The sequence below is a fragment of the Lycorma delicatula genome, chromosome 5 (assembly GCF_047948215.1).
Source record: "Lycorma delicatula isolate Av1 chromosome 5, ASM4794821v1, whole genome shotgun sequence".
In the NCBI taxonomy this organism is placed as follows: domain Eukaryota; kingdom Metazoa; phylum Arthropoda; class Insecta; order Hemiptera; family Fulgoridae; genus Lycorma; species Lycorma delicatula.
Window position 1 is genome coordinate 158944118 of NC_134459.1, and position 12712 is coordinate 158956829.

At 31.6% G+C, this 12712-nt stretch overlaps 1 protein-coding gene across 4 annotated transcripts in view; it reads left to right on the forward strand.

Annotated features, from left to right (window-relative positions):
- LOC142325538 (uncharacterized) overlaps positions 1-12712 on the forward strand; it is a 344160-nt gene that overhangs the window by 44454 nt on the left and 286994 nt on the right. The gene's annotated exons all lie outside the window — the stretch shown is intronic.

Here is a 12712-nt window from a genome sequence, read left to right on the forward strand (position 1 = left end):
TAGGAGGAGGCTCTGAATTGGACTCTTACAGTTTTTCTATAAATGTTCAAGCTTTATAACATCATCGAATGACCGATTTTTTCGATGATAGTTTTTTAATTAATAGAGTGATTTCCTCTGATAGTTATTTTATCAATTTTTCTCCTACATTACCAATAAAAATTTTAACGAAAAATTAAGTTGTGTAAATAGACGATTTAAAAATATTTTTGAATTTTTTTATCTTCATCATTGTCGAGTACTGGATTGTTATAATGTAACGATGTATGGTCTGATTTTCATATTATTTTCATTCGATGATTCAAGAAAATTAGTTTGTAAACTTAGGTTTAAAAAACAATACATATTCCGCATTTCAGAGAGCCATATTTTTTAGCTCTCTCGCCTTATTTCTTTCCATTCCTTTTTTATTTTAATTAAAATCAGATTTTCCTCCTTTGTATTTATTGTGAAAAGTTTTTTTTATGCAGTAGAATTTTTTGTCGATCTAGCAATTTGTTTAGTAAAAAATGGAATTAGAAAAATATAAAGTTAAATACAGTATAATAATAAAAAATGAATATTAATAACAAATCTTAACGGAGTTTGAAAAGAATACTTGACTAAAAACCAAATATTTTTCTATTTTTTTAAATTTCGATTTTTTAAAATTTGACAGAAAATTCAAGATAAGTAAGCTGTAGTTATTTTTATTTTTATGTATTTAAGTGTTAATTAGGTAATCATTTTCCTTATATAACCTCTGTTGTGTTTAAATTATAGTTTAAGTAAAACTCGTATTCCGTTTCGATGATTTTATCATCATTTATAACAAGCAGATCAAGTTTATATTTTAAATAATCCGTTTTACAACTTTTATTTTTGTTTTTTTCAAGCCATATTTTGAACCAGTTTTCGTAATTTGGCTTTTATCTTTTCCTAAAATTTACTCATTATCTCTGCTTGTTTTTTCTTCTTTGTTCTCTTCACTCGAGATTTGTTTTACGTGTTATTTTTTTTGAAACTTAGATTCATCGATCGATTTCCTAAATGTATCTCTTTCATATATAAAATTTTTGTTTATTTTTAGTTCCTCTGGTCTTTTTCTGTATGAAAAATTGTTACATTCCATCGTTTTATTTCAGACCATATATTTTTCCGATTATTATTGTTAATTAAAAATATTAAATTTCCTAATTTGACAGGTTTAAGTGCTTTAAAATTAAGTCGAAATTTAAAGAAAAATAATTAGATTTTGATCGTTTTTTAATTCATTTTTATTTTTTACAAAAAATGTACGAGATGTTATCTCTAAATTAAAGACCTTTTCATTGCAAAAAAAGTTTATTCTAAAAACTTTATAAACATTTTTTATTTATTTTAAACTACATACCCTTATGCTACTTTTCTATATAATCGCCATACGAATTAAGACATGTATCGTAGCGATATACCAGCTTCAATATAGTCTCGTCGTATTCTTCTGCCGTCACTGATTAAAAGCATTTTTAAGTTCATCGTCACCCGCAAATCGCTTACCACTCAAAAATTCTTTCAATTTCCCAAACTAATGGTAATCAGAAGGAGCTAAGTCTGGACTGTATGGTGGGTGATCGTAAATTTCCCATCCAAATGTTCTCAGTAAATTACTTGTCGGACCCGCAACATGTGGACGTACATTATCGTGCAGCGGATGACGCCGTCGGTCGGCCGCCCACGTAGCCGTAACTTACGTAGAGTTTCGCAGTAGGCTTCAGCATTTAAAATCGTTCCACGTGGATTGAAATCGAACAGCAGTACGGCAAATCAATCCCAAAAGACTGTGGCCATCAGCTTGCATCCAAATGGCTGTGACTCGACTTTTGTTGGTCTGGTTGGTGGTTGAGGATGATGCTATTCACTTGACTGCCGTTTTCTCTCTGACGTGTAATACGAAAACCACGTTTCTTTGCCGGTAACAATTGAATTCAACTCTTTCAATCAACTCTTTAGCCCATGCTTCTTTCATTTTTCTAGAGTGGTGTTCTTTGTCTTCTTGAGTCCATTTTCTCCCTCTTCTACAAATGAGTTTTTTTCTCTCCTGAAACTCGTAATTCCTGTAATGTTTTTCTGAATGTTGATCTGTCTTTTAAAATGTCTGAGTCTATTGAATCGTTTACTAGGTCATTGTCTATTTCTTCAAGCCAAGTTATCTTGTTCTTGTGAGTGTTTAGTAGGGTGAAGATTTGTTTTGTTAGTCTGGTGTTCTCCATTCTGTATATGTGTCCATAGATTTGCAGTTTTCTTTTAAAAATAAGATTTTCTGTTAAAAATACTGTGTTCGGATTAATTTGTTCCCCACTGTATATATATATATATAGCCAATATATATATATATATATATATATATATATAGCCATAATTATATATATATATATATATATATATATATATAGCCTATGACACTCGATAACGTAAGGATTCCAACGCGGGGTCGTAGGTCGTATATCTAAATCATTTTGGCCGTTGAGTTACTACGGTGGAACAAACATACACCCTAAATACATACACTCCTTTTTGGGCAGTCTTATAAAAATAAGATATGGAAAGCAAAATTTTGAAAGGTTTTACATAGGAATGACAAAAAGAAACTTTAAAAAATCGCTTTTTGGAACTTTTGCAATCGTAAAAATACAATAAACAAAAGTCGAATTATGCTAAACACATTAAAGAAATTAAATATATACTTTCTGGTGTAGACAATTTTAGAAATTAATGACAAATTTAAATAAAACTACTCAATGAAAATAGCATAGAAAATGTTATAAAAGAACAAGTAAAATTTTGATTGGATGACTGGCTTAGCGAAATGATAAATTATTTTAAATTATTAAAAAAATCTTAATTTACATTTAAAAATTGTATCAAAATAACATTTTTATTATCATCTATTAGCAGTTTCATTATTAGTAGCAGAATAATTCATTCATTTCATTGAATGAGATCATTATCATCTACCTGTACGATTAAGTAGATTTCATAAGAAACCTACCGATTGGGTACCATGATTAGACTTCGGAAAAATTTCAACATATCTTGGCGTTTCACATCCAGTTTAAAAGTTTATATATATAATATATATTTCACATTCTTGTGAACACAATAACTTCCGTAATTTTGCGCAAATCACTTTCAAATTGTTCCTTAAAAATAACTCGTCCCAAAATCTCGGTCGAGTTTGTTAACGGCCAAAATCGGACCATGGGGGTGGAAAGAGGGGACTTTTTCGAAAAAACAAAATATCGATATAACTTTCTTATTAAGTAAAATATCGAAGTAGTCCAGCAACATTTTGATCATCTCTTGCCGTAAGGGTTGCTCATATCAAAAATTGTTGCAGACAAAAGCTTTAAATAATTTTTAGAGGATTAATTACCACTTCAAACCGATTCGATACTGTGCCTATTAAGGGAGGTATGATTTTTTGTCTTTAAAACTCCTGTTTTCCTGATTTGGTTGGTGATATAAAAACATTTTCTTAGATAAGTTTTAGGTCCTTATCCAAAGAATAGTAGGAACTTTAAACTACTTCGAATACACAGTATCGAATCGGTTTGAAGTGGTAATTAATCCTCTAAAAATGATTTAAAACTTTTGTCTGAAACAATTTTTGATATGAGCAACCCTTACGGCAAGAGATGATCAAAATGTTGCTGGAATTGTAAGAAGATGGGGCTTGACGTATGCTAATCATGTGAAACTTTTTTCACATGCAACCATTGTCGTATTGTGTAAATTTGAAGTTTTTCTTAACTTTAAGGTGGAAATCTTTTTTATCCTCTACTTAGCACCGGTGAAATCTACCTCTGCCTTCCGGCGTTCCGAAATGGATTTTTTAAATTATGTTATGCTTTTTTTCATTATGGCCTGCTACGGATTGCTTTTAAGTATAAATCTATTTTTTATTTTCATTTTTTTCTTCTCTTTCCAGTATTTTCTTATCATCTCGGATTGGGCTTTTTTGGTAGGTAGTTCAATTCTTTTGTTAGTTAGGTATTTTCAGTCTTGCTTAAGACTTGGTGAGCTGTGTAAGATTATTTTGAGTTCATTAATTAGTAGTACACCGAAGGGAATGTCTCTTGTGGCATCCTGGCCGAGGCGGACTGGAATATGTCAAAAGCCGAGGTTTCTAAGATGACCTCTGGTAAAGTCCATAAGGGCTTGGAACGAAGGGTGTCTTCCCCTACGGGGTCAGGATGGGCTTTGTTGTTTTTTTTATCAGCTGTTTGGTTTTGTTTTCTTTCTCTTTGCACAAATCTGGAATCTCTTGATACTCTGGACCATTCCCCTATATTCTTGTCCGAATTTATGTTGGGTTCTTTCTTGTCCTTGATTACCTCCTTGCATCAGTTTTTTTGAGTCTTTATATTTTCTAAGAATTCTAGGATTATTATTTATTGTAATAAATTTATGACAATAAAAAAATTCGTTTTAAGAAAACAAAAAACAAAAAATCAGGGATTTTTACTTACTTACTCGTGGAGACAAAAAAGGAAAACCAATTAGTTGAAAAATTTGTTAATTTATTTTAATATTTATAGTAAAGTAGAATTCGAAAAGGTATAACCAGCTCACCATTTTAGAAACACTCTGTATATATATATATATATATATATATTAGGAAAATTAATGAGCCTCTTTTTCCAAAGATGCCTTCATTGCGAAGATAATAAGATAATATTAATTATCAGAAACATATTTTAATTAATAAACTAAAACCTTTAGTTAATATTATTTTAATTTGCATGTACTTTAAAATTGTTTGTACCTTTCACTTTTGCGTCGTGTTATTTTTCATAAAAGAAAGATCTTTCCTTTAGTTTTCTTCAGGTTTAGAAAAAATCAGTAATGAAATAAAATTGAAGAGATAGCAAAAGGTGATGTGGGAATAATATAAGAACGATTTAATTTTTCCGTTATTTTGAAGCGAGATGTTATGTTTTAATCTCATAAGCAAAGATGTAATGCCACCAATATAGTTCAACAGCGGATACATACATATTATATTTTTGTATTCTTTTTAAACATATTTTGCAAACCTACATCACTAAGCGTTTATAAACCTCGGCGTAAAATAAAAAAATATTTATGTAATTTTTTTTGCTCTTTATTTTTAACACCACTTTTTTACCGTCATTAAGTTAGTGGTTACACAATAAAAGGTAATTTTTGTTTTTATATGATTGAAAATAATGAACATTACGCATAATGAAATCGCGGATTTGTTGCGCACAATTTCAAACGACCTTTCGCTTAATCAAATTTGTTTTTCATATATTTATTATATATATATATTTTTTTTTCTTCCTTAAATAAAGTCGATAAACAGACCATTAACATTTTTCCACTCTGTAGTTATCTAATAAAACAATTCTGTAATTGTTGTGTATTAATAATCCTTAACATTAAATAATCTGTAATGTATTTGAAGAGGAGGTTTTCTGTTTTGTCTTGGTTCCAATTATTGTGGGCATCCGTGCGATGATGTTTTGATTTGGATCCAGTTTATAAGTATTTTTTCGTATTTTCTTTATAAAATGTTTTCTTACCTCCCACTTATATTTTATTTAAGAAATTATTTTTATTTAAATTGTTTTATTCTGGTTAAAACATTTAGTTAATAATAACCTGAATGTAAACTCAAAGTTAACAAACTTTCTTTTTAGAGGTATATACTTGGTTATAATTATATAAAAATTATGAAGTTATTCGATAAATAAATTAATTACAAATTACGAACGAATTAATTAATTAAAATAATCAGGATACTTCTAACGATGAAATATAAAGATTATAAATATTTATGTCGTTTTTAAATATAATTTTGTTTTTGTAAATGCGGCGTTTCATTTGTCACATGTTTATAGTGACAAATAAATAATAAATTTAATTTATAAATAGAATAATAAAATTTAATTTAAAATAATTTAATTTATAAATTTAATAATAAATAAAATTATTTTCACTATTTATTACTCGAAACATATTTGCTTATCCTGTTTACTCATACGATTTTAATAAACAATATTCTACATTTAAATAGAAATAAAGTATTTAAAATTAATACAAAACTCTTTTTTAATGTGTAGTGAAATTTAAAGGTCGTTATGCTAATTCGAATTGTTTTTTTTTCTGTCTTCAGTCATTTGACTGGTTTGATGCAGCTCTCCAAGATTCCCTATCTAGTGCTAGTCGTTTCATTTCAGTATACCCTCTACATCCTACATCCCTAACAATTTGTTTTACATATTCCAAACGTGGCCTGCCTACACAATTTTTCCCTTCTACCTGTCCTTCCAATATTAAAGCGACTATTCCAGGATGCCTTAGTATGTGGCCTATAAGTCTGTCTCTTCTTTTAACTATATTTTTCCAAATGCTACTTTCTTCATCTATTTGCCGCAATACCTCTTCATTTGTCACTTTATCCATCCATCTGATTTTTAACATTCTCCTATAGCACCGCATTTCAAAAGCTTCTAATCTTTTCTTCTCAGATACTCCGATTGTCCAAGTTTCACTTCCATATAAAGCGACACTCCAAACATACACTTTCAAAAATCTTTTCCTGACATTTAAATTCATTTTTGATGTAAACAAATTATATTTCTTACTGAAGGCTCGTTTAGCTTGTGCTATTCGGCATTTTATATCGCTCCTGCTTCGTCCATCTTTAGTAATTTTACTTCCGAAATAACAAAATTCTTCTACCTCCATAATCTTTTCTTCTCCTATTTTCACATTCAGTGGTCCATCTTTGTTATTTCTACTACATTTCATTACTTTTGTTTTGTTCTTGTTTATTTTCATGCGATAGTTTTTGCGTAGGACTTCATCTATGCCGTTCATTGTTTCTTCTAAATCCTTTTTACTCTCGGCTAGAATTACTATATCATCAGCAAATCGTAGCATCTTTATCTTTTCACCTTGTACTGTTACTCCGAATCTAAATTGTATTGTAAATTCGAATTGTATTAAATAAATTTTGTTTGTTATTTGGGAATTAGAATTACCAAAAATGGACGAAGCAGGAGCGATATAAAATGCTGAATAGAACAGGCGAAACGAGCTTTCAGTCAGAATATAATTTCCTTACATCAAATATTAATTTAAACGTCATTTTTGAAAGTATATGTTTGGAGCGTAGCTTTATATGGAAGTGAAACTTGGACGATCCGAATACCTGAGAGCAAAGATTAGAAGCTTTTGAAAATTACATGAATGGATATTGTGACAAAGGAAGAGGTGTTGCGACAAATCGATGAAAAAAGAAGCATTTGGAAAAATATAGTTAAAAGAAGGGACAAATTTATAGGCTACATATTAAGGCATCCCGGAATAATCGCTTTGATATTGGAAGGACAGGTAGATGGAAAAACTGTGCAGGCAGGCAACGTTTGGAATATGTAAAAAAAAATTGTTAGGTATGTAGGATGTAGCGGGTATACCGAAATGAAACGACTGACACTAGGTAGGGAATCTTGGAGAGCTGCATCAAACCAGTCAAATGACTGAAGACAAAAAAATTAAATCCTAAATCAGTTACGATATAAAACACATTATTTTAAGAATTTAATGTCTATTTTTTATTTCTACTTTAAGAAAAATACTTTATTACAGTTTTTTTCGTTATGTGTGCGTTGCAATCTATTTAACTAGTGAACAATAAGCAACTCCCTCACACAGTTCATAGAGACGAGGATAATATGTATAACATGTAAATGAGGGATAGTATTATACACACTCTGGCCGACCGATCCTGAGACGTGTGTTTAAATGAATCCCAACCGCCATAGCGCACCGGTATCTAATATTTAGCATTCATATCCCGAATAAAAGCAACCAACATTTATTAGGATTTGAACCTAATAAATGTTGTATTTTAACCTAAATCTTTGATTTCGAAAATCAGCTGTTAAACAACTGATTTGCGACGACAAGTTAATCGCTTGACCAGTCCTGTGGACTTAATTATTACAAATTGGCAGTTTATTTAATAATGCACGTTAAAACGTCCTAAGTTCTGAACGCTGACGGCCTCCGTGGTGCGAGTGGTATCGTCTCGGCCTTTCATCCGGAGGTCCCGGCTTCGAATCCCGGTCGGGCATGGCATTTTCACACACGCTACAAATCATTCATCTCATCCTCTGAAGCAATACCTAACGGTGGACCCGAAGGTTAAAAAAAAGTTCTGAACGCTAAATCTTGAAACATAATCGTCATTTCTATTCACGCATTCTTAACGTTGAAGTTTATGTTTTTCATCACGCAGCATACACAGGAGTTGCGGTGACTTCATGACAAAAATTCTTTTTGTTGTGTTTTTAAAGTTTCGTGGAAGTGAAGGATTGTTTGTTTTTCAAGTAGCCATACAAGGAAAAATTGCATGCTGTGAGATCTGATGATTTCCCGGGCCAAGGAATGTTGCACTAAATTTCTTTTTCCTGCTTAGCCTCCGGTAATTACCTTTCAGATAATACTTCAGAGGATGAATGAGAATAATATGTATGAGTGTAAATGAAGTGCAGTCTTGTACAGTTTCAGTTCGACTATTCCTGAGATGTGTGGTTAATTGAAACAGCTGTAAAAGTATCACCGTTTTTCTAGAATGCTGTAATCGCAAACTTATACTGTTCTCCTGTCCAGCCCTTCTTAAGTGCTACAGAAAGTAGAATTTATTATCACATAATGCATACCGGATTGTTGTCGTAAAAAATCTAATGTGGACACTACATGACTTTCTTGTACGCCTGTTAAATTACATATACACATTTTTAAGAGTACATAAAATTTTATTTCACTAACTTCTGATTTTATTTAATTTTTCTTTTTATTGTAATTATTGAATTATTATTTAGCGTAGAAATTTTTTTACAATCGTTGATTAATAATTATTAATAAATCAGTATATTTAAATTTAAAAAAAGGAGATGAAGTTGGATTCGAACTGACGTGCCTTCCCCTTGTAAGATCCAAATATTTCATTAATTAAAATTTTATTTGGCTATAACTCTGGAACCAATGAAAATAAGTACCACTTATATATCTTTGAAAAGCTCTCAATGAGGACTTATTACTGCAGTTAAGGAAAAGTCCAAAATCCAAATTGTTTGATTTTGGGCTCTTTTGGATACTTTTGGTTCAGTGATAGCAATCAAAAGCGGAGATGTACCACTAGATATTATAATAGTTCTAAATCCAAAATTTCAACATCCTGCGGCTAATCGTTTTTTAGTAATGCGAGATACATACGTACGTACAAACGTCACGTCGAAACTAGTCAAAATGGATTCAGGGATGGTCAAAATGGATATTTCCGTTGAAATCTGGAAACCGAAAATTTTCGCGATCACAATACTTCTTTATTTCGTATAAGGAAGTAAAAAACAATGTTGAATCTCTCTCCTTTTTTAAATCTTGGTTTTTACACCTGAATTTGTGTAGTATATCGGACCATAGTTATGGAATTAGAGTCGGTTCCTTTCCCATAGATTACCGTTCTCGATAACCGGAAAAAAGGTATTTAGGGAAATTAATATACTTCCTCTATGTGCAGACTAACAATCAGTAATTTTTCAGGAATACGGTCTAAGGATTTAAATTAATTTGAATTAAGTAATAATACAAATTCAGTAATAATAATCCGACTGAAGTTCAAATTAAGTTTACTTCTACGAATCTAGTTTAATGTATCAGTCTAGAATTTCTTCTTTTTTTTCAGATCTGTTTATAAACGTTGTGTAACACGAAAGGGAAATATTTTAGGAACGTGTTCTACTGATGAAGTTAGTTTACGTAGAATTTATTTCGGTTCATGGTGAATCTTTTCTTTGTCAGTCAATATCTGTTAATAAATCTCACTAGAGCACTTCGTCAATTACGTAATATATTATTGCATGAATCAATAAATACTTTAAAATACAATATGCTTTGTTTTTACACGGGCAAATAACTTTTTTAATTAAACACGTCCGCAAAAAATTAATCTTTCTTAATAAATAAATAAAAGATGTTGCGTTAATAATTTACAATTTCAACAATTCAAAATAATAGTATATTCTTATCGAATAAATTTATTTTTCCAAGTATGACTTCGAACGTAATACAAATTTATGAGCCGTCATCGTTTAAATATTTATCACGCTTAGTTTTTATTTTTGAAAAATCAGTTTAAAGAATACAGAAAATTTATTAATCAATTAAGCGTGCACGAGACAGAAGTTAAGATATTATAAAATTTCCACGGGAAGTCAGTGCACTTGATCTATTAGGAAAGAGTTTTACTTAAGAAAATTCCACCCCACTAAAGTCGAGTTTAATCAGCTGAACCGATCGCTGCTACATATATTTTGGCCTAGAATATAACACTAGAGTTTCTTAATATCCGATTAAATATTACGTACAGTCTAGTACAAGAGCTGGAGGAACCATTTACGGGCGCCGAAGCAGTATCGAACTTGCTAACAGGTTCCACAAGATAGTAAAAAAGGCGTATGTATTCCTGCGCACTACCGACTAAATCTCCATGCCTGGCAACCCGCCCCTCCTGAGAATAGCTCGTAAAGCATTACTTCAGATCCACACATAACTAAAAAAACAGCACAAAACAACACCAAACACCCTTGAACCAAACATACCAAAACGTGTACACCACCCACGCACAGACACACACACACACACCAACAACTCTCGCAACACTCATACTTACTATACGCATACTTACAAGCAGCTTTAGCTCGGAAGTGGGGGAAGCCCCCGGGACCCTATCCGGTGGAGTGACCGTAGCATCATTGCATCTAGCCGACCCCCTCAAGATCGGGGGAATCTAGCACAGTCTAGTTTACAGTAAATATATCACAGATAACATATCAAATTTTCATTAAATAAAAATTTAGCCTGTTTAATTTTATGTTTGATAATTTAAAAAAAATATCTTCAGACACTTTACTTTGTTTAAGGTAACCCGAAAAAATCTATTATCAGAAGTCTGATATCGAAGGCTGTGAATATTACTTGCGAAATCTGTAATGGAATAGTTTCAAATTTCAAAACGTTATTCGTTATAGTACAGGGGGAGCAACATAAAATCGAACCCATAACGTAACCGCTGCAGAATCGGTAGATTATGTTGTAATGAAATTTTATAAATGACACGGATAAATTAAATAAGAAAAAACATAAAACGTGATTTATATGTTGCATTTATTTACCTTATTGTTACAAAAAATGTTCAAAATGACCACTCTGGGCATCGATGCACTTTTGTGCTCGACTGATTATATTAAGAGTCATCTGACGCAAAACATTGTTGTAAATTGCATTTTTTTCTCGTCAAATGTTTACCTTCTGTTCATCAATATTGTGGGGATTAGATACATAAACTCTCTCCTTAGACAACTCTGGGGAACGTGGAGGCCACCGTCCTCTGCTGACAGCTCGTTCATTTGTGAAAGCTGCATGAACCCGTTTGATGTCTGACACGTTGTTCCGTCTTGTTGGATGAAGTTGTATTCTTTTTCATTATCAGTTAATTGCGCATACAATTCTTCGAAAATTGTGAGATAAACTTATGTATTGACAGTCCAGTCAAAACATATTGGTCCCACTATACGATTACCGGAAACGGCACATCAAACACCAATTTTCTCATCGTGAACTGGACGCTCGAATATCTCGTGAGGATTCCTCACTATCCAATAATGTGTGTTCTGCGAATTAACATGACCGGATAAATGAAACCGTGCCACGTCTGACAAAAAATACGTCATCGGGTGTCTTGTTATTAGCGCCCACCAGCAATGTTTTCAAGACGTCAGTTGCAATAATCAAGTCTTTTCGGTTTGTCTGTCTCCTTGAGTTGTTGTACAGTTGTAATGCGGTACGGTTTCAATTTTAATTCATGAAGAATTTTACAAGATGAGTATTTAACACCAGATTGTTGGGATAACTTGCTTAGTGATTATTTTTTTGACTGGCAATAATTCTCCTTTCGATATCGGCAATGTCCTGTGGAGTCCTAACGGAAGGTTGCCTGTTTCGTTTTTCATTTGAAACCGAACCTGTTGTACGCCATTTTTTTAACTAAATCGTAGATGCTACTCTTTGCTGGGATAGAGGCATTCGTTAATTTTTCTACGAATACTTGACGTGATTCTTCAAACGATACAGAACGAATATAGACCTCAACTATAACTATCCTCTCCTGAATTGCATAAGGCATTTTACACAAACACAACTGCACTCTGCAAGAAAACGTATACTGCACTGACATCTAACTACTTGAAAAACGGCAGCAACGTACAGTAGTAACATATAAATCTACTAATAGTGTTAGTTGTCTGAGATTCTTTCATAAATAGTGTTGGGTAGCGTTTTCATTAAGAGTTCGATTTTAAGTTGTTCACCTTGTATTTTAAATGAATTTAACAAATCTAAAATACTTGTTTTACATATATTATTAAATAGTGGACTTCTCAGAAAAGGGACACGTTGTTATTAGTTTCCTTTCAAGTAACCGACTTGAAGAAACTTTACTGAGACTTTAATGAGAAATCTATTTACTTTTTTTATCCAAAAATAAATCTTTCAGAATCAAATCTGTAAAATAGCTTCTTTCGGATTTACCTAAAAAAGAAACTATTAAATAAAATTCATAAAAAAATTTTCAAGGCAATCAATGTTTACGGTAAACTGA